A 22,022-nucleotide genomic window follows, 5' to 3' on the forward strand; every position below is an offset into this window, starting at 1 on the left:
TAAGTGTTCGGTGGGAAATGTTAAAGTATGGAAGCAAAATAAATATATTCCTAAACGTCAAAAAGAAGCGAATAAAAGAGTAAAAATTAATGGATGGAGATTAAAATGAAATTTAGACATAAAAGAAAAACATAAAAAATTAAAATACAATTAATAAAAGAAATTCATAAGGAATACTGAAAGTAGAATGGAAGGTGATAAAGATAATAAGAGAATCTGAAAAAGATGCAACTTTAACAGCCAGGGGATTTATGAGCATGTTAAAAAGTGAAGAAACAGGTAGAAAGAGAGTAGGAATCAATTATCAAGGATATAATCCAATTAAGGCAGTGAATCAACCAATATGTAGATATCCATTAAATATTTTGAATTGGGGAAATGAATTTGTGCAAATTCAATGTTTGAACTTGTTGAAACATTATTTTAACAAATAATGTTTGAAGCAAAGATGCAGGCCAGTTAAAGGAGGACATGGAATAACTAGTAGGTCCTTCAAATATCTGTCACATTGCATCAATATGATATTGAAGGGAAGAGAACTTCAGATTTCTGTTATCCTTTGTGTGGAATAACCACATTGTGGGAAAGTACATATAGTGGTAGAGCACCAGAGAAGGAGCAGATTTACAACCCCATGGAGTAATGCCCAGCTAATTCCAAAGTTTAAGCTCAGCTCTATTTTCAGTTAAATTACTTGATGTGAAAATGATCTCCCCGAGGTAAAATCTTTAAGACCATACATTTACTTGATAATTACCTAGACTTCATTAATATACTATTTAAAATCTATTTGTTCAATATGTGGATTAGAGGACAATTAAGTCGTTGTTGAAATGTAGCATTCCATGATTCTTTCACAGTATGTGAGCAAAGGAGATCGTTTCAATAGTCAGAGTGCTATGCATTTGTTTGTGTGCCTGTTCTGAACAGGAAATGGAGATGCACAAGGCTCAAGCACCAGCACAGATAACAGAAAATATTAGAGTAGGATTGGCCGGGCCTGTTTATAGTTCTGTTGTTCAGTAATATTCAACCATTCAAGTTCAAAATGTAGTGATTTGAATTCCTCCTGGTCTGCCCTATTTCCAGTAAATTATGGCTCAGAACACTTGTTCAACAAATATGTGAATGAATCCGAGGTGACAGAGACAGGAAAAAAATGAAAGCAATGTCTCCAGGAGCTGCTAAAATTTACAAATCATAAATAATGAAAGCATTGCTCACAGTAAGTGAGGAGGTTGGTGTTGCCATGCCAGCACAAACAAAGCATACTGAATGAAAAGCACAGTGGCAAAGGGAAGAAAAGCATCTTGACAAGCTTATCATTAATAAAAAGTAAGGCATCTACGTGATTTCCTTGCTTGTTTAACTCTTGATAAACAGAGTATTATTTTTGTCTGATATACCTAAACCATTAATAATTAGACTGTTAAAGCACTATTGACAGTACCAAATGGTCAGAAGCCTTGGGCTGCATATAATTATTTTACACCAGAGGACCGATTTTATGAATGTGTGCTCTTTCACACCAGAGGACTGATTTTATGAATGCGTGCGCATGGCAGTGGGCCTTGTCCTTATGAATCAAATGTGGATCTTCTATAATTAATCATGTCCCTGTCCAAACGGCTCTGGCCAACATGCATTTATCATTGCTTAATACTGAATTTGCAAACAAATCGGTTGAAGCTGTCGGCCACCTGTGACATCATGGACCCTCAGCAATGAAGGTCGACAAACTTAACCTTAGATTAATTCCACGCATTAAAGCAAGATAAATAGAGCGATCTACAAAATCAATCAGCAGAAATATTTGGGGTACCACAGTTAGTACGGTATTTGTATAATTAAAGCAACGGCTCCTCAATGGAGATTAACAACAATTAACACCAGCAAGACTGGGAATAATCTCCCAAAACCAACTCACGCGGTGAAATATAAGCATTGTATGGAACAAATAAAGGAGATTAGAGAAACAAGAAAGAATATTCAATGGGATTTAAAATTTGATATCATATTCCTTTTTGCATGATATTTGAGTGATGCAAAAAAATGTCATGGACATCAGCCTCAAGGAATAAGCAGTCAGTAAACCTGCACAGGAGACCCGACCTTTTCTTTGTCGGGTCTCCGTTGTCGTTGGGGCTGCAACGAGGAGCGGCCTCCAACAGGAAGACCGGGGGCTGTGGTGCCGACTACTCACCTCACCGTCGCGGAGCTGGCCGAGTCCAGAGCGGGTGGAGCTGTGGTGGACGCTGCTGCGACCCGACCCCCGGAGATTCGGAGGCTGCAACTGCGGGTTTGGCGGGCGGCACCGGGAGCCCGCGGGTCCCTGGAGGGAGACCGCTTTTCAGGGCTTCCGCAACGGCGACTTCTCCCGCCCGAGTTGTGGGGTTGAAGAGCACCTGAGCGGGGCCTTACATCACCGCCCCGCGCGGCTTGGAATGGCTGCGGGACTGCGATCGCGCGCCGGGGGCTCTAACATCAAGACCCGGTGTGCGGCCTTGCATCACCCGGCGTGGCTTTAATGGCCGCGGGACAATTCGCCATCGCCCGCCGGGGGCTTTGACTTTGACTTTGACTCTGACATCGGGGGGGAGAGTGCAGTGGAGAGATAAGTTTTTTTGGCCTTCCATCACAGCAATGTGATGGATGTTTATGAAAATTATGTTGTGTCTTGGGTCTATTTGTTTGTAATGTATGGCTGCAGAAACGACATTTCGTTTGGACCTCAAGGGGTCCAAATGACAATAAATTGAATTGTATTGTATTGCAAGAACTGACTTCCTGAATGACTGAAAACTTTTTACTGCAGGATCCTTTAATTGGTGTCCTTAGGAAATGTGTTTGAAACCTTGTGTATATAGTCATTCAGCTAGGCTGTACGGAAACAGGCCCTTCAATCCAACTCGTACTTGCCAACCAAGTTGTCTGACCAAGCGTGTGTCATATACCTGCACCTGGCCCATCTCCCCCCCAAATCTTTCCTATCCATGTACCCGTCCAAGTGTCTTTTAAATATTACTTTCACAGAGAGGTTGGTGCGAATATGGAATGAGCTGTCACCCCCTCTGGCAACTTGTTCAATGTATGCAGCATCATGTGTGTGTGTGTGGTGGGGGGGGTAAATTTTACAAATCCACTTAGGTTCCTTTTAAATATTTCCATCTAATTTCAGACAACTCTACCTTGGGGGAAAAACCTGGAATTGCTTGATCAATAAGACTCTGGGAATGACTTCCCTAGAAGGACTGCAGTCATTCAAGGCCTACTATAACGACATTTCAAAGACATTTGGGCAAGAATGGAGAGGGACATGGGCCAAATGCAGGGTGGTGGGACTGGAGTAGATATGTCATCTCGGTCAGCATGGACAAGTTGGGCTGAAGGACCTGTTTCTAATCTAATCCATAAATTGACCACTCTCGGGTATATTTATGGAGCGGAGATTCAGAAGAAATTTAAATAAAAGCAAATTTAATATGAATCTTTTACATCTTTATCATATATTAACATCATACCCTTGGTAAAAGTTATTCCTTATTGATCTCAATATCTTCCTCCTTTGAAGTCGAGTTTTAGGTATATGTTTCTCCAAGTTTTTGTGCTACATTTTTTATTTACATGATGTTAGTTTTCTGATTAACAGATAGAAAAGTATACTATTCAAAGTCTATTCGAAATGTTAAGTGAAAGACAAAAACAGATGAGGGGACCAATTACGGGGAAAATTAGCCTTGGTGTCAGAGTTAGAAGGGAGTGACTGAAAGTGTACCTAGAAAAGTGGACTTTGAGAGAGAAACAAATGTTGACAGGAATTTAGAGACTGACACCAAAGGGAGAGGCAGGAATGACAGTGCAGAGAAAGCTAATGAAAGGTGGAAAGTCATTGTTGATGTAGGATTTGTCAAGGTTAGCCAATGGATTTGTTGATCAGGCTATAGACCTTAGTGTTTTGGAGGAGAAAGGACCAATGTAGGTCAGCAAGGATGAAAGAAGTAATTAAATGAGACTAAGTGAGGAGTAATGTATAAGCTATAGTATTTTGAATGCTGGAAAAATCATGCTCCCAGATTGAAAAGTTTAGTAGTGTTTCTGTTGCAATGAGAGTGAGGCAGTAGTGGAGGAGAACAAAGTTAATGAAGGTGAAAGTAAATGGCCCTGCTAATTAACACTACGTGGGCTTTGAAGGTGGTTAATCTGAACACTTCTTACCGTGTTTAAATGTCTTCTTTGCATCTTGGTGACCAGAGTTAAATGCGGTATTGAAGGATTAGTCTAACCACTCACTTCACATTTTGAGTATGATATCCTCCAACCCACTCTTTTGCTGTGACCTTATAGATAAGTTTTCCATTCACTTGGCTGGCTGCAGCTCCTTGTTGCTAGAACATTGGGGTGAAGATTTTCAGTTTTTGAGCTTGGGTGCCGGCAATTTCTCTGCCCTAACATCGCCCATTGCAACAAGCTGAAAAATATGTGTTTGACAGAGCAGGTGGAAAATCCAATCTGATGCAGGTGAAATATTCTGAAACCCTTAGATCTCTTTCAGCTTAATCTATTTTGAGACTATTCATGAAGTACTGATGCATCATCCTTGGCATTCGCATGTGTGAAATTTAATCTGTCACTGATACGCCCACTTAAATTTTTTATTTAATTCATTTCAAATTACTGAGCTGACTTATTAGATGCAACTGTCTTACCAGTTTGGTGTGATCTGTGAATTAGATGAATTTGCGTTAAACCTCTGAATCCACAGGAATTTAAATTAGAAACAGAAGAGGTACAAGCAATACTCAGTCACTTCCCCCAATGTTGTGACATGGTCTATATGGTATTTTAGGTAACCGTGCAGCAGAGCACACTGATTGCCTGTCATTTCTGAAAAGGATTGCATGATTTGGGGGAATGGCCTCATGTAAATCTAGCGCCAGGGCAGTGGGATTTGGGCTCAGACTGTTAAAATTATTTCAGTTGCAGCCTTCAGCGAGAATAATGGGAAATGTTGTGATTGTGGAGAGTGCATAGATTGGTGCAAGCAACCTACCTTGTTTACACTGGCCAGCGAGTGATTCTGCTCCACTTGAACCTGCAGAAATAATTATACGTTTCCCTTTAGCAGATCTCACATCTGCGGTCGCAAGTTGCTACACTTATTCCAATGTCTGAACTCAAATGGTAATGGGGTTGAAAAAGGCCCCAATTTACAAAGGGCTTGTCACCTGAAACAAATGAGTATTTTGGACACTTGGTGAGAAGTTTTCAAAATATAGTTGGCGTCATCAATAGTAACAATGGAATGGTTTGGGTAACCATATCCAAGCCAAGGGTGTTAACTGTCATGTAATTGCCAGGTGAAGGTAGTTAGTAATTCACATGCTCCCTGTCATTCAGACACTATTTTTATTAATAAATTGCAACGGCTTTGTCACTTTTTAAAGAAACTGAATGCCATGTCAGACTTGATCCAATCTACTAGAACCTCCTATTAGTCCTCACTGATAATCATCATCAGTGCATACATCTAAACTCCATGTTTGTCTTTGTACCTGGGGATAAATTATGTCCATCCATGAGGATACATTTGCTTGGAGTTTTTTTTTAATAGCATTGAAACATTAATTTCACGTATAATTAGGTGACAACAGAACATTGCTGTTGTCTTCCTCATTAACTAGTTATGATTTTAAAAAAAATACTATAATAACCTTTTTATTGTTGGTGCTCAGTTCCACTGCTAATAGCAGCTTTTAGAGTTGCATTCTCTCTTTGATTGCTCTGTATTGTTAGTGTACTCTAATAATGCCTTGTTGTAAGGCCTACCTTTAGCTTTGCATATTGGAATATTCCTATTGGGGAAATTCAGTTTTTCTGCTGCAAAATGTAAAATCTCAATCTTACCCTATTATTTTGGGGTTCGCTGTAATTGCTGAGCAGTAGATTAGGTAGGTGTTTTAAATGTGCAGTGCAACAGAAACCCATTACCAACCTGCTGATTTCTAATTTGATTTGATTGCATTAGGTTTCATGTGGGGCAACCTCCATCACAGAGGTGAGTGGGCAATTTCAATATAGTAATTGTTTATTAAGAGTGATATTAACAAGAGCTTAAGATTTTAATGGGCCTGTCCCACTTAGGCAACTTTTTAGGCCAGTGCAGGATACTCTGCGCTCACCACATGGTCACCACATGTTCGCTGATGGTCTCTGGTGAGTCTCCTTCATGGTTGTCATAGCTTTTCTGATTCATTTTTTTTAAAGGAATTCAGAAGGAAATTAGTGATTGAATTTGGAAGAAAATTTGACATAGTTGTTGTTCCAAAGTACCGACCAGTCTAGTACGGTGCAGTAGTACTAGGGTCCATATGGTGATCGCATGTTTTAGGAGCCGCTGTAGGAAGCTCCTCATATATCTGAAATATCTGGTAATTTTCAGCGTGCTTCTGCGATCTCGAAGCCATACTGAGTGTCGAGTCTGAGCTTCTTGACCTGTCATAGAAGTAGGAAGCCTCAGGGAAACACTTTGGGCAGTACCGTTTAACCAGAGCATTTGGTGGATTTCTCAGCCATTCTTTATCACACCTGTTAAAGTAACCACTGCTATCAATATTGTTGACCAGGGAAGCTATAAAATGTTCTTGTGCAGTATCTACCCAAAGCAGATGATCAATGCTTTATTTTCCTGTGTGGTCAATTATATCAGCTTCGATTTAAAGACTATGTCAGGATGTGCAGTCCTCTAAATTATAATTCTGTGTGGCTTCCCTTGGGTGTCTTTGACCTTATTCATGTAGCTTATCAAAGCTTCCACTCATTCCCTGTCCATATTCATCAAATAGAAAGACACAAAATCCGCCAAAGTTCAGCTGGACTGGAAGCATAATATTTCTACCAGTTTATCCAGGATCCCAGGGCAGATGCCATACCTTAGACGACTGGAAATCCATCCTTTCAAGTCTCTCTATACCTCCAAGCTGACTTATCAGGTGGCTGCTTATCTGAATGGTCGGCTGTATGTGGTTGGGGTAGCTAGCAATTCACCATCCGGAGGAGGCGCTGTCCTGAACGGCTGCCTGTCCTGCAGCTGTCCCTTCTTTTTTATTATTTTTAGTACGTTGAGTGTGCAGTCAGGGGGCCTAATCTTTTTATGTGTGGGGGGTGGTGGGGGGGAAGGGGGAAACTGCTTTTCGAGTCCCTACCTGGTCGGAGGGGTTGCCTTCCTCCGAGCAGCGACTTCGACCTGTCCTTGCGGCCTACCAGCGGGTCCTGGAGCGACGTTTTCCTGAGGGGACCGGGCCAGAACATCGGCTTTGGCGGCGGCTCAGAACATCGGCTTTGGCGGCGGCGCAGCGCTGGAGCGCTATTGCGGAGCGGGCGATGCCTTTCCTGGGTCGCCGCGCTGGAACTCCAGTATGCTGGGACCTTGTGTAAGAACATTGTGGAGCCGCGGTTCTGTGGAGCGGCCAGCTGCGGCGCTGAACGTTACATCCCGGAGCCTGGGATCTCTTGCTGAGATCGCCAGTGTGTGGAGCTCCGTCCGGCGCGGTCTGTTGGCTTGGAAGCCGCGGTCTCTGGTGGGAAGGCGGCCGTTCCTGGCACCCCAAGCCGCTGGGGGTTCTCCCGACGCCGGAGCACCATCACCCGGCGAGAACATCGGGCGCCGTGGCGGCGACTGTGGAGGCCTCAATAGGCCCGACTTTGGGTGGACAAGAGGATGGGGACTGGACTTTGTGCTTTCCCCCACAGTGGGAATCACTGTGGGGGGATGTTTTTGTGTTGAACTTCTTTTTGTTGTATTTTTATTAGTGTGCTGCAAGGACATCTGAATTTCCCCTGAATAAGGGGATTAATAAAGTTTAATCTAATCTAATTAAACACAGGAGCATAGAAACATAGAAAATAGGTGCAGGAGGAGGCCATTTGGCCTTTCGAGCCAGCACCGCCATTCATTGCGATCATGGCTGATCGTCCCCAATCAATAACCCGTGCCTGCCTTCTCCCCATATCCCTTGATTCCACTAGCCCCTAGAGCTCTATCTAACTCTCTCTTAAATCCATCCAGTGATTTGGCCTCCACTGCCCTCTATGGCAGGGAATTCCACAAATTCACAACTCTCTGGGTGAAAAAGTTTTTTCTCACCTCAGTCTTAAATGACCTCCTCTTTATTCTAAGACTATGGCCCTTGGTTCTTGGGTCCTCCAAAATATTCCAACTGGAATTTAAACTGGAGGTGGTGAAGGGAGGGATTAAGCCAGAAAGGGTATAAAGAACACACACTATAGAATTTAACATAAAACATCCCCACACAGCAGAATCAAAGTTTCCCGCTGTGTGGGAAGGCACCAAAGTCAGTCCCTTCCTCCACTGTTCCTCGTGGTCAGGGCCTCCCCAAGCCCTCCGCAGTTGCAGCTACGGGCAGCCCGATGTCCAGGACCGCTCGCCGGGGTGATACAAGTCCGACGTCGGGGCTGCGGGACGTCCTCAGCGACGTGGACACCAGAGTCGGCCCCCTCCTACCGGAGTCGGCGGCTTCCAAAGTCCGCAGGCCGCGCCGGGTGGAGACTGCTGCTGTAGGCCCTCTGCAAGGTGCCCCAGGACTCCACGATGTTGTTCAGCGCCGCCCGCGTTGGAAGCTCTCCGCACAGAGCTCCACGATGTTGGAGCAGCGGCCCAACGCTCCGGAGCTCTAAACGGCGACCCAGGTAGGCATCACCCGCTCCGCGGTGACTCCAGCGTTGCGCCGCCGCTGTAGCAGCCCTAGTCCGGTTCCCGGTCCCCGGTCCCCGGCAGGAAAGGCCGCTCCGATCCAGCTGGTAGGCCGCGAGGTGGGGGGCGAGGACGCGACTCGGAGAAATAGTCGCGTCCCCACCAGGAAGAGACTGGGAAACGGTTTCCCCCTTAACCTGCCCCCCTCCCCCACATAGAAAAGTTAAAGTTTCCCCCAACACAACACTTTAGACTAACTAAAAATAAATAAAAAAGATTGAAATACAGACTGGCTGTAGGTAGAGGCTGCTGCAGTGCAGCGCCCCCTCCGTCCCCCAGTTCTGTTTCTGGATTCGCCCAACATTGGGAACATTTTTCCTGCATCTAGCTTGTCTAGTCCTTTTATAATTTTATATGTTTCTATAAGATTCGCTCTCATCCTTCTAAACTCCAGTGAATACAAGCCCAGTTTTTTCAATCTTTCCTCATATGACAGTCCTGCCATCCCAGGGATCAATCTCGTGAACCTACGCTGCACTGCCTCAATCACAAGGATGTCCTTCCTCAAATTAGGAGACCAAAACTGTCCGCAATACTCCAGATGTGGTCTTACCAGAGCCCTATACAACTGCAGAAGAACCTCTTTACTCCTATACTGATATCCTCTTGTTATGAAGGCCAACATTCCATTAGCTTTCTTCATGCCTCCTGTACCTGCACGCCAACTTTCAATGACCGGTGTACAAAGACACCCAGGTCTCGCTGTACCTCCCCCTTATCTCTGTGAATCTCTGTATTTCTCTGCCACAGAGGTAGTTGAGGCCAGTTCATTGGCTATATTTAAGAGGGAGTTAGATGTGGCCCTTGTGGCTAAAGGGATCAGGGAGTATGGAGAGAAGGCAGGTACGGGATACCGAGTTGGATGATCAGCCATGATCATATTGAAGGCGGTGCAGGCTCGAAGGTCCGAATGGCCTACTCCTGCACCTATTTTCTATGTATGTTACCTAACCTAACCCCATTGAGATAATAATCTGCCCCCTTGTTTTTGCCACCAAAGTGGATAACCTCACTTTTATCTATATTATACTGCATCTGCCATGCATCTGCCCACTCACTCAACCTGTCCAGGTCACCCTGCAACCTGCTAACATCCTCTTCATAGTTCACACTGCCACCTAGCTTTGTGTCATCAACACCGAGCCTTGCGGCACTCCACTCGCCATTGCCTGCCATTCTGAAAAGGACCCATTCCCTCCTACTCTTTGCTTCCTGTCTGCCAACCAATTTTCTATCCACGTCAACATCCTACCCCCAATTCCATGTGCTCCAATTTTAGTCACCAGTCTCCTGTGCGGGACCTTATCAAAGGCTTTCTGAAAGTCTAGATACACTACATCCACTGGCTCCCCTTCATCCATTTTACTTGTCACATCCTCAAAAAATTCCAGAAGATTAGTCAAGCATGATTTTCCTTTCATAAATCCATGCTGACTTGGATTAATCCTTTTACTGCTATCCAAAAGTCCCATTATTACCTCTTTAATAATTGACTCCAGCATCTTTCCCACCACCGGTCAGGTCTGCAATTCCCCGTTTTCTCTCTTGCTCCTTTCTTGAAAAGTGGGATAACATTAGCTATCCTCCAATCCACAGGAACTGATCCTGAGTCTATTGAACATTGGAAAATGATCACCAATGCATCCACTATTTCTAGAGCCACCTCCCTGAGGACCCTGGGATGTAGTCCATCAGGCCCCGGGGATTTATCATCCTTCAGTCCCATTAGCCTACCCAATACTATTTCTCGCCTAATGAAAATTTATTTCAGTTCCTCGACCCCCTTAGATCCTCTGCTCTCCAGTACTTCTGGGAGATTGTTTGTGTCTTCCTTAGTGAGGACAGATCTGAAGTACCTGTTCAACATTTCTGTCATTTCCTTGTTCCCAATAATAATTTCACCAGTGTCTGCCTTCAAGGGACCCACATTTAACTTTGCTACTCTTTTTCCCTTAACATATCTAAGGAAGCTTTTACTGCCCTTCTTTATATTCCTGGCCAGCTTCCCTTCGTACTTCATCTTTTCAGCCCGTATTGCCCGTTTTGTTTTCTTTTGTTGTCCTATGAAAGTTTCCCAATCCTCTGGCTTCCGGCTACTCTTTGCTGTGTTATACATCTTTTCTTTTAGTTTTATTCTCTCCCTAACTTCTCTTGTCAGCCACGGTTGCCTCCTACTCCCCTTAGAATCTTTCTTCCTTTTTTGGAATGAAATGATCCTTTGTCTTCCGGATTATGCCCAGAAATTCCTGCCATTGCTGTTCCACCGTTATTCCTGCTAGTATCCCTTTCCAGTCTACCTTGGCCAGCTCCTCTCTCATGCCTTCATAGTCCCCTTTGTTCAACTGCACCACTTCCGATTTAACGTTCTCCTTCTCAAATTGCAGATTAAAACTAATCATATTATAATCACTACCTCCAAGCAGTTCCTTTACCTCGAGTTCTCTTATCAAATTTGGTTCATTGGACAACACTAAATCCAGAATTGCCTTTTCTCTGGTCGGCTCCATTACAAGCTGCTCTAAGAATCCATCTCGGAGGCATTCTACAAACTCTCTTTCTTGGTGTCCTGAACCAACCTGATTTTCCCAGTCTATCTGCATATTGAAATCTCCCATCACCACAGTGGCATTACCTTTGTTACATGCCAGTTTTAACTCCTGCTGCAACTTACACCCTACATCCGGGCTACTATTTGGGGATCTGTAGATAACACCAATTAGTGTCTTCTTGCCTTTGCAATTCCTCAACTAATCCACAGTGACTCTACCTCGTTAGTCCCTATGTCGTCCCTCGCAAGGGACTGAATTCCATCCCTCATCAGCAGAGCTACCCCCCTCCTCTGCCCACCTGCCTGTCCTTTCTATAGGCTGTATAACCCTGAATATTAAGTTCCCAGGCCCGATCCTCCCGCAGCCACGTCTCAGTAATCCCCACAATATCATATCTACCAACCTCTAACTGAGCCTCAAGGTCATCTACTTTACTTCGATACTTCTACACAGAGAGTGGTGAATCTTAGGAATTCTCTGCCACAGAAGGTAGTTGAGGCCAGTTCATTGGCTATATTTAAGAGGGTTAGATGTGGCCCTTGTGGCTAAAGGGATCAGGGAGTATGGAGAGAAGGCTACCTGGTACAGGATACTGTTGGATGATCAGCCATGATCATATTGAATGGCGGTGCAGGCTCGAAGGGCCGAATGGCCTACTCCTGCACCTATTTTCTATGTTTCTATGTTTCTTACACTTCGCACATTCAAATACAGTACTTTTAATTCCTTACGCATCTCACCATTCACATCGATCCCTACTACACTTGGCCATACTGTCCTATCCCTTTGTGAGCTTTCTTTCCCGTTAATTCTGGGGTCATTAACTATCCCTTTACTCCCTTTCCCTTTAACTCCGTCCTTGACTATCCCATTTGACACCTCCCCCACCCCCCCCTTATTTAGTTTTAATCCACCTGCGTCGCAGTGGCAAACCTGCCTACCAGAATGCCGGTCCCCCACCTGTTAAGGTGCAATCCGTCCCTTTTGTACAGTTCCCCCTTACTCCAAAGAATTAAGCCATTCGTTTCTTCGGGTCTGCTCCGCCATTTGATCTTGCCTGATCTATTTTTCCCTCTCAACCCCATTCTCCTGCCTCCTCCTCTTAACCTTTCAAGCCCTTACTAATCAGACATGTTGAATTTTGCTTCAGCTGATTTACATGCAAGTTTTGTCACACATAGATTTGCAGGTGCCTGGAATGCGCTGCCAGGGGAAGAGATAGAAGCAGAAACAATAGCAAAGTTTAAGAAGCATTTAGAGAAATATATGAATAGATGAGGAATAGACAGATACAGAGTGTGTACACTCTGTTGTGCAGCTTAAATAGACAACACAATCGGCATATACATCATGATTCAAAGGTGTCTCTCACTGTGCCACTCTCTTCTATGTTCTATGAAATTAAAGTTATAAAGGGCCTGTCCCACAAACGCGACTTTTCAGCGACTGTCTTCGACCTTCAAGCTCGCGGGCACTCCCCTGAAAAACCTCGAGCAAGATCGACCGTCAGCAATGAAACCGCGAGCTGGATCGAACGTCAACACACACACAAAAACACATCGCAAAGGCGGGGGCCAGGGAAAGCGGGGGAGCGCTGTCTGAAATTCACACCCGCGATGAACAGGAAGGTAAAAGACGGCTGGCACAGTGTACGGCAAGTCCTTTAGAGAGCACGGGGGGGGGGGGGGGGGGGGGGGGTGAAGGGGAAAGAAGGGGGGGAGAAGGAGTGGAGACACTTTTAAGAAGCCAGACAACTTTTAAATAAAGTTTAGCGGGCATTTAACATTACCGGTCGGTTTTCCTTGGTTCTGAAAACTCCAATGAGTCAATTAAAATGCCTGGTCAACAAAGGAGATTGCCTACGTCTACCTCGACTGCCTAGCGACCCCACTCCACTGCACTACGAGTTCAAAAGAACCATGCCGACCAATTTTTACTTGCATGCTGAAAATTTTTCCTCGACTTAACTGAGGCCGCGAGTTTGCGGGAACTTCCCTTGAGCATGAAGGAGAGTTCCAGTGACCTCCTAGGATCATGTGTCGGCCATGCTGCGAGTTTGAGTCGAGCGCAAACTCTTCGAAACTCGCAAATTAGGTCGTCGCAGTCGGACTAGCGCTTAAGTCTGTGAAAACTACGCTGTGTTAGAATCCCATCATGGTGCTATGCAGGTATAAATAACAATCAAAGCATATTTGCAAAAATAATTATGCTTCAGATTTACAGTCATAGTAAAGGTAATTGAATTGATTGATTGAAAGATGCAGCATGGAAACAGGCTCTTCGGCCCACCACTCGCACGCTGACCATTGATCATCTGTTCATACTAGTTCTATGTTATCCCACTTTCACATCCACTCCCCACACACTAGGATCAATTTACAGTGGCCAATATCTATGGGATGTAGGAGGAAACCGGAGTAAACCCACATGGTTACAGGGAGATCATACAAACCCCACACAGCCACCACGCAAGGTCAGGATCAAACCCCGGTCCCTGGCGCTGTGAGGCAATAGCTCTACCAGCTATGCCACAGTGCTGGCCACCAAGTGTAAAGTATACATATGATCTAAAGTATAAAGCACAGGTTCCCAACCTCTCTCAGCTGCCCAAAATGGGGTCACAAAGGATTGAAAGTAGGCCTTAAGGGATTCATAAAATGTAATTAGAATTTTAATTTTATGTTTTCTTCAATGATTTTATTTAATGCTTTGTTTTTATGATTTAATAAACTGTAGAGCCAAAATGAAATGTTTTGATAACTCAAATCATTTTGACAGAGTAATCAATTCATCTATCATACTATCTTAAGCTACAGGTAGTAAATCCAAATCTTTGATCAATTTTTGGCTGTAGGTGAAATAGGTTGGGAGCCATGGGAAAAAGTATAGAAAATATGTAGGCAGCTGTGATCAGTCCAGACTTTTTACTCGAAAGTAAAGCCAAGAAACAATTGGAGGATGTTAATGAAAGTGAATTTTCATCAGCAATTTGCAACCATCTTCTGACTTCCTTGTTAAGGCCTCTTACAAGGGATTCAATGGTATTGTTTCTGGAATTGAGAATTTGTTATAGATAAGGGTGGAAAAGCAATGGATCAAACCAGCTGCACAGCAGTAGGATTTGGATTCCAGGTGGACAGGCCGAATAACCAAAAGGAATGTAATACTATGTTTCATGCCATTAAAAAACCTATTTTGTGGCTTGATGCTTAACAGTGGTTGAAATGTGTACAGCATTGCACTCAATGTTAACATAAGGCAACACAATTCAGAATAAAACACTATGCTTTTTGCATTGACAATTAAGTAAACTTGTTTAATATTGGTGGCGTCACTGAAACACTAACAATAAATGTCTTTAGATTTTGGAAAAGTTATCACATAGAATAAATAAATAGTTGTTGTACAATAAAAGGAGTAGATGCAAAATACTATTACAAATGTTGTACATTTGAAATGAAAACAAACTCCAGTAGCCTACTGAAACAACTTCACATCTTTGATGCAATAAATGTTTTGTCTTTTGGAAATCTAAAATTGCAATTTTACATCAGCCTTAACAGTATAAGGAAAAATAATAATTTTGTCTGGTTCAATAACAAGCTGCGCAAGTTCAAGGTTGTTATTGTTACTGCGTGGAGCTGGTTGCAGCACGACATTAGATTGGATTTTAATGATCAAGGCTTGCTATTGGGAGAAGGGATTTTCTTTTGATCACGTTAAGATTTAAATTTTGCTGAAATTACTTCAGCACCAATGAAAACATGATGACACGATTCCTTTACTGCTTAATGCTTTTAATCAATATAGTTGTGCTTTGACCCTGGATAGTTCTCACTGAATAATATAGAACCCAGCCAGAATAAATAAGAAAGATTGCATGTATAAATGAAAACAGCAACAACAGAAAGACTGGTAGATAAAACAACTCAACAAAAGCCAAATCAGAAAGCCTTTGATAAGGTCCCACACAGGAGATTAGTAGGCAAAATTTGAGCACATGGTATTGGGGGTTGGGTATTAACATGGATAGAAAATTGGTTGGCAGACAGGAAACAAAGAGTAGGAATTAACGGGTCCCTTTTAGAATGGCAGGCAGTGACTAGTGGGGTGCCGCAAGGCTCGGTGTTGTGACCGCAGCTATTTACAATATATATTAATGATTTAGATGAAGGAATTAAAAGTAACATTAGCAAATTTGCAGATGACACAAAGCTGGGTGGCAGTGTGAACTGTGAAGGTGATGGTATGAGGATGCAGGGTGAATGGATAGGTTGGGTGAGTGGGCAGATGCATGGCAGATGCAGTATAAGTGGATAAATGTGAGGTTATCCACTTTGGTTGAAAGAACAAGAAGGCAGATTATTATCTGAATGGTGTCAGTGAACAGTGAAGAAAGCTAACGGTTCTTAAAAATAACGGAGTCAGGGGATATGGGGAGAAGGAACGGGGTACTGATTGGGGATGATCAGCCATAAATGGCGGTGCTGGCTCGAAGGATCGAATGGCCTACTCCTGCACCTATTGTCTATTGTCTATTGTCTATTGTTGGCCTTCATAACAAGAGGATTTGAGTACAGAAGCAAACAGGTCCTTCTGCAGTTGTACAGGGCCCTGGTGAGACCACACATGGAGTATTGTGTGCAGTTTTGGTCTCCTAATTTGAGGAAGGACATACTTGCTGTTGAGGGAGTGCAACGTAGGTTCAGAAGGTTAATTCCCAGGATGGCAGGACTGTCATATGATGAAAGATTGGAATGACTGGGCTTGTATTCACTGGAATATAAAAGGATGAGAGGGAATCTTATAGAAACATCTAAAATTATTAAGGGATTGGACAAGCTAGATGTAGGAAACATGTTCCCGATGTTGGGGGAGTCCAGAAAACAGGCCACAGTTTAAGAATAAAGGGTAGGCCATTTAGAACTGAGACGAGGAAAAACTTTTTCACCCAGAAAGTTGTGAATTTGTGGAATTCTCTGCCTCAGAAGGCAGTGGGGGCCGATTCACTAGATGCATTCAAAAGAGAGTAAGACAGAGCTCTTAGGGTTAGTGGAATCAAGGGATATGGGGAGAAGGCAGAAATGGGGTACTGATTGTGGTTAATCAGCCATGATCACATTGTATGCCGATGCTGACTCGAAGGGCCAATTGGCCTACTCCTGCACCTATTTTCTATGTTTTATAAAAGTAATAAAATGCAGCAAGAAAGCCATTACAAATGTACCCTGGTGCAGAAGTCAACACAAAGTGCTAACAAAATGCTAATAATCTTAATCTTGAGTGGCAACACAATGATCATCAAAATCCGCGGCATGGTGGCGCAGCGGTAGAGTTGCTGCCTTACAGCGCTTGTAGAGCCAGAGACCCTGATTCGATCCCCATGGGTGCTGTATGTACAGAATTTGTACATTCTCCCCATGAACGCGTGGGTTTTCTTCGAGATCTTCGGTTTCCTCCCACACTCCAAAGATGTGCAAGTTTGTAGGTTAATTGGCATGCTATAAGTGTAAAATTGTCCCTAATGTTTGTAGGATAGTGTTAATGTGCAGGGATCGTTGGATAGTGCAGAATCAGTGGGCCGAAGGGCCTGTTTCCGCGCTGTATATCTAACCTAAACTAAACTAAAATTTAGAAAAAGGGAGAAGAGGGACTCAGAAGAGATGAATGTGTTAAGAGTTGCAGCAAGCGACGGGGGAATGTGACAGAGAAAGAAGCAAACATGTGTAGAGAGAGCAGACACGTTATCACTGCAGGCATGTAACTGATCAAAAGTATACCTGAAATGCTCACTTGCATAAAATACAGTCCGCTCCATTTCAGGAGGGTGCTTTGACCTAATGCAGTTTGTACATTGTTGCAGTGGATTGTGAAACCATGAAATATGAAATGCAAATAGTGTCAGCTGCCAATTTAGCTTCCACCTTCCTTGTTCATGCGGATTCATCAATATTCAAAACAGGAAAGGGCCACAGCGCTTTGGCACGTCTTGGAAAAATACAGATGAAATGAAAATGGAAAAAAAACAGCCTGTATGTTGGCCAGTAGGAATCCTGTCACATCATCCCCCTCTTGGTACAAACATTAAACAAGCTTGATGGGGATGGGATTCAAAGCAGTCGTGAGGCAGGTGGGAGGCTGGAAGTCAATGGCTGCAAGTAGAGTAGACAGATTAGGCAGGAGCATAGCAAAAAACAATTAGATTAAATTGCATTTGCTTCAATGCAAGGGGCATGACAAGTAAGGTTGGTGAACCAGGGTGTGAATAGTTACATATGATTTGGGTATTATAGCTGTATAGAAGCCATAAAAGGGGGGGGGGAGGGGGGGGGGGCAGGACTGGCAGTTTAATGATCCAGGGTACAGGTGCAATAGGGCCTGAACATCGGGCCGCCTTTAGCGGCGACTGCGGAGGGGCGCGGGAGGCCCCGACCACGGGTGAATAACAAAGAGGAGGATGACTGAACTTTGGTGCCTTCCCTCGCAGTGGGAAACTTTGATACTGCTATGTGGGGATGTTTATGTTAAAGTCTATCGTGTGTTGTGTTCTTTTTATTCGTATGACTCTATGGCAACCTATGATCACCTTTCTGGGAGTGTACTAAAGGTCCCCAAATAGTCAACAGGAATTAGAGGAACAAATATGTCAGGAGATTGCAGACAGCTGAAAGACTAATAGGTTTGTTATAGTAGGTGATTATATCTTTCCTAATATAGACTGTGAATGCCATAGTACCAAGTGCTTAGATGGGATGGAATTTGTCAAGTGTGTTCCTCAGGATATATGTAAAGGTCCATACAAGGGAGTGGGTAAAGCTTTGGGAGCTGGGCAGTGCTAGTAACTCAAATGTCAGTGGGCAAACATTTTAGGAACAGAGACCACAGCTCTATTAGCTTAAAAATATTTATGGATGAGAACAGGACTGGTCCAGAAGGTTGATTAGCTATAGGCAGCATGGTTTTGTGCGTGAGAGATAACGTCCCATGAATGAATGAGTTTTTAGAAGAAGTAACCAAGAAAGTTGATGGACAAAGCCATTGACGTAGGAAGCCCTATGATAAAGATTCACATGGAAGGCTGCTCTGGAAGGTTAGATCACATGGGATCCAGGAAGAGCTAACTAACTAAATGGAGTTTAATTCAAATAATTGTGAGGTATTGCATTTTGTTTAGGTCAAACCAGAACGGGTACCTTCACAGTGAACAGTGGAGCCATAGGGATGTTGCAGAGCAGAGGGATTTGAGAGTACTTGTACGTAGTTCCCTGAAAGTGGATCAGTAAGTAGTTGAGGTGGTGATGAAGGCCTTTGGCATGTTAGCCTTCATCTGTCATGGAATTTGGTATAGAAGTGGGGACTTTATGTCATGGTTGTACAAGACGCCAGTGAGGCCACGCGTGGAGTATTGCGTTCAGTTTTGGCCACCCTGCTACAGGGAAGATGATATTGAGCTGGAATGTGTGAAGGAAGGTTTATGAAGATACAATACAATACAATACCTTTTATTGTCATTTGAACCTCACATGAGGTTCAAACGAAATTTGGTTTCTGCAGCCATACAAAAAAAGAACCAAGACACACACCAACACAATTCAATTCACATAAACATCCATCACAGTGAGTCCTCCTCACTGTGATGGAAGGCAAAACTTAAACATATCTCTCCCCTGCACTCCCCTCTCCCCCCCATGTCAGAGTCAAAGCCCCCGGCGGGCGATGTTAAATGTCCCGCAGCCATTAAAGCCACGCCGGGTGATGCAAGGCCACGCACCGGGTCTTGGTGTTGGAGCCCCGGCGGGCTCTTGGTGTTGGAGCCCCGGCGGGCACTCACAAAGTCCCGCGGCCATTCCAAGCCGCGCGGGGCGGTGATGTAGGCCCCGCTCCAGGTAATCTTCAAACCCGCAACTCGGGCGGGAGAAGTCGCCGTTGCGGAAGCCCCGAAAAGCGGTCTCCCACCAGGGACCCGGGGAATCCCGGCATCACTGTCCACAGACCTGCGGTAGGAGCCTCCGAATCTCCGGGTGTCGGGTCACAGCAGCGCTCCACCACAGCTCCACCCGCTCCGGACTCGGCCAGCTCCGTGATGGTGAGTAAATCCGCAGCTCCGCGACTGGAGCCCCAGGTCATTCCTGTTGGAGGCCGCTCCACGTTGCAGCCCCAACGACAACGGAGACCCGACAAAGAAAAGGTCGGGTCTCCCGTGTAGGGGAAAGACCTTAAAGTTCCCCCACCCCACCCCACCCCCACACACATACCCCGACAAAAAAAACAATAAAAACTACATAGAACAAGACAGAAAACAATAAAAAAAAGACAGACGGACTGCAGGGGCCGCTGCTGACAAGAGTCGCGCCGCAGATGTTGCCATGAATGGAAGGTCTGAACTTTCGGGAGAGTTGGGTAGGCTAGGAATATATTCCTTGAAGTGCAAGAGGCTGAAGGGTAATCTCATGGTGGTGTACAAAATCATGAGGCAAATAGATAGGGAGATTACAAAGAGTCTTTTGCTCAGGGTAAGGAACTGTAGTGGCATAGGTTTAAGGTGAGAAGGGAAGGATTTCCTTCGGAACGGAAACCTCTGGAGACTTTGCGCCCCACCGAAGGTTTCCGTGCTGTTCCCGAAGGTTTTTGTCAGTCTCCCTACCTGCTTCCACTACCTGCAACCTCCGGCAACCACCTGCAACCTCCGGGAACCGCACGGAAACCTTGTGTGGGGCGCAAAGTCTCCAGAGGTTTCCATTCAAGTTTCCTAAGTGGGACAGGGGCATTAGGGGCACCTTTTTCTTACAAACAGTGATGTGTAAGTGGAATATGTCGTCGGGTGAAGTAGTTGAGGCAGGTACATTAGCAACATTTAAAAGACATATGAAGAGGTGCATTAGTGGGCTATGGACCTGGCACAAGCACATGGGAACAGCTTGGATGGGGCATATTTGTTGTCATGGACAAGTTGGGCCAAAGGGCCCATTTCCATTCTCCATGGCACTAATATCCAAAATAAATGAATAGGAGAAAACATTCCATATTTCTGTACCCATTTAAAATAAGCATTCAAGATGACAACTTCTTGAACTACCAGTGATTAGGAACTTTGGTGTGTTAACACCTCATACTCAAATTATAAATGCTATTTCCAAGCACGACACATTTTGTTCAGCCAACAAAACGTGAAGAAAATTTAAGATTCAAGTAGCAGTACCAGCCACACTTTAGCACAATTAATAAGGTACATAAATAATACTTCTATTACCAAAATAAGAGATAGTTACTTCACCAAGAGATATCGAAAAGACTGACAGAAAAAAATAAATGAATAATTATCAGCAGGCAGCCAATGTCAGATCCAAAAATTGGACTGTGAACACATTTTAAAAGATGGAGCAGTTTTAAGGAGATTCCGCAGCATTTGGGTTTGGGACGGGGACAATTATTCCATTGAAGGTGGGAACAAATAGTTCCTGGGGGTACATGGGTGGTAGTTTTTAAAAACTGACACATTTCAATGTGTTTCTAGATTTTATTTGGCCAGATCCTTGGGGATTGTGCAAGAAGGATGCTGAAGTTAAAAATAAGGATCCAATAAATGTTGTTGGTATGCACCCACCAAGATCCAGAGCAGGGCCGGATTTAGATGAAGAGAGGCCCTAGGCTATTCCACTTGTGAGGCCCCTCCCAATTCCCCCACCCCCACGACGAGAGGAAGATGGAAGAGTCCACCAGATTGACACCGATGTGCAGCCAAGCATGGCCAATGAGATAAGGGCTGGAATGCTGCGCTTTTTATTTATTGCCAGTGCTAGTGTCGAGTTATCGGCTTAAAACACTATTATTCTGAAATGGAGGGCAAGGAAAATTACTGAAGTGTTGTTTAGAGACTACAGTGCGTTGTGACGGCATATGTAAGAAAGGCCTATGACAGTGTCATAAATGTTATACACCAGACCCATATGAAGCTTTTCAAAAAGGGGCGTGGCATGGCACGATTACAAAACTTTTATGTGAAATAAGTGAACGCAGCGCATATCACAAGTGCGAAGCTCAAAGACCCTTGCGGCCGGGGTCCAGGGCCCTGGAAGCTCTGGGGTTTTAGATGCTTTCTGGTGCATTCTGAGCCATATTTTGGAGCATTTTTGCACCAAATATATGACCAATATTTCAGAAATAATTTTGGTTGAGTCAAGAGTAATGAGTGGTTGGAATGTGATGATTGGGATAATTGTTGTATACATTTCTTTTAATCAAGAATTGAAGCTGTCCTTGGTTTAATAATCAAGTTATACTGTAAAATGTTATGTAAAATGTTATAAAGGAGCATGCAAACACTGCAAATAAAATACTGTAAGTTTTTGCAGTAAATAAAACCTTTTTTTAGAAAATGTTGTATGTGTTGATTTCATTGCCTGTTACTGTTCGACTCGGGGGTGCCTCAGGGATCGGTGTTGGGTCCTTTGTTGTTTGTCATGTACATCAATGATCTGGATGAAGGTGTGGTAAATTGGATTAGTAAGTATGCAGATGATACCAAGATAGGGGGTGTTGTGGATAATGAAGAGGATTTCCAAAGTCTACAGAGTGATTTAGGCCATTTGGAAGAATGGGCTGAAAGATGGCAGATGGAGTTTAATGCTGATAAATGTGAGGTGCTACACCTTGGCAGGACAAATCAAAATAGGTCGTACATGGTAAATGGTAGGGAATTGAAG

The sequence above is a fragment of the Amblyraja radiata genome, chromosome 5 (genome assembly GCF_010909765.2).
Source record: "Amblyraja radiata isolate CabotCenter1 chromosome 5, sAmbRad1.1.pri, whole genome shotgun sequence".
NCBI classification, from domain to species: domain Eukaryota; kingdom Metazoa; phylum Chordata; class Chondrichthyes; order Rajiformes; family Rajidae; genus Amblyraja; species Amblyraja radiata.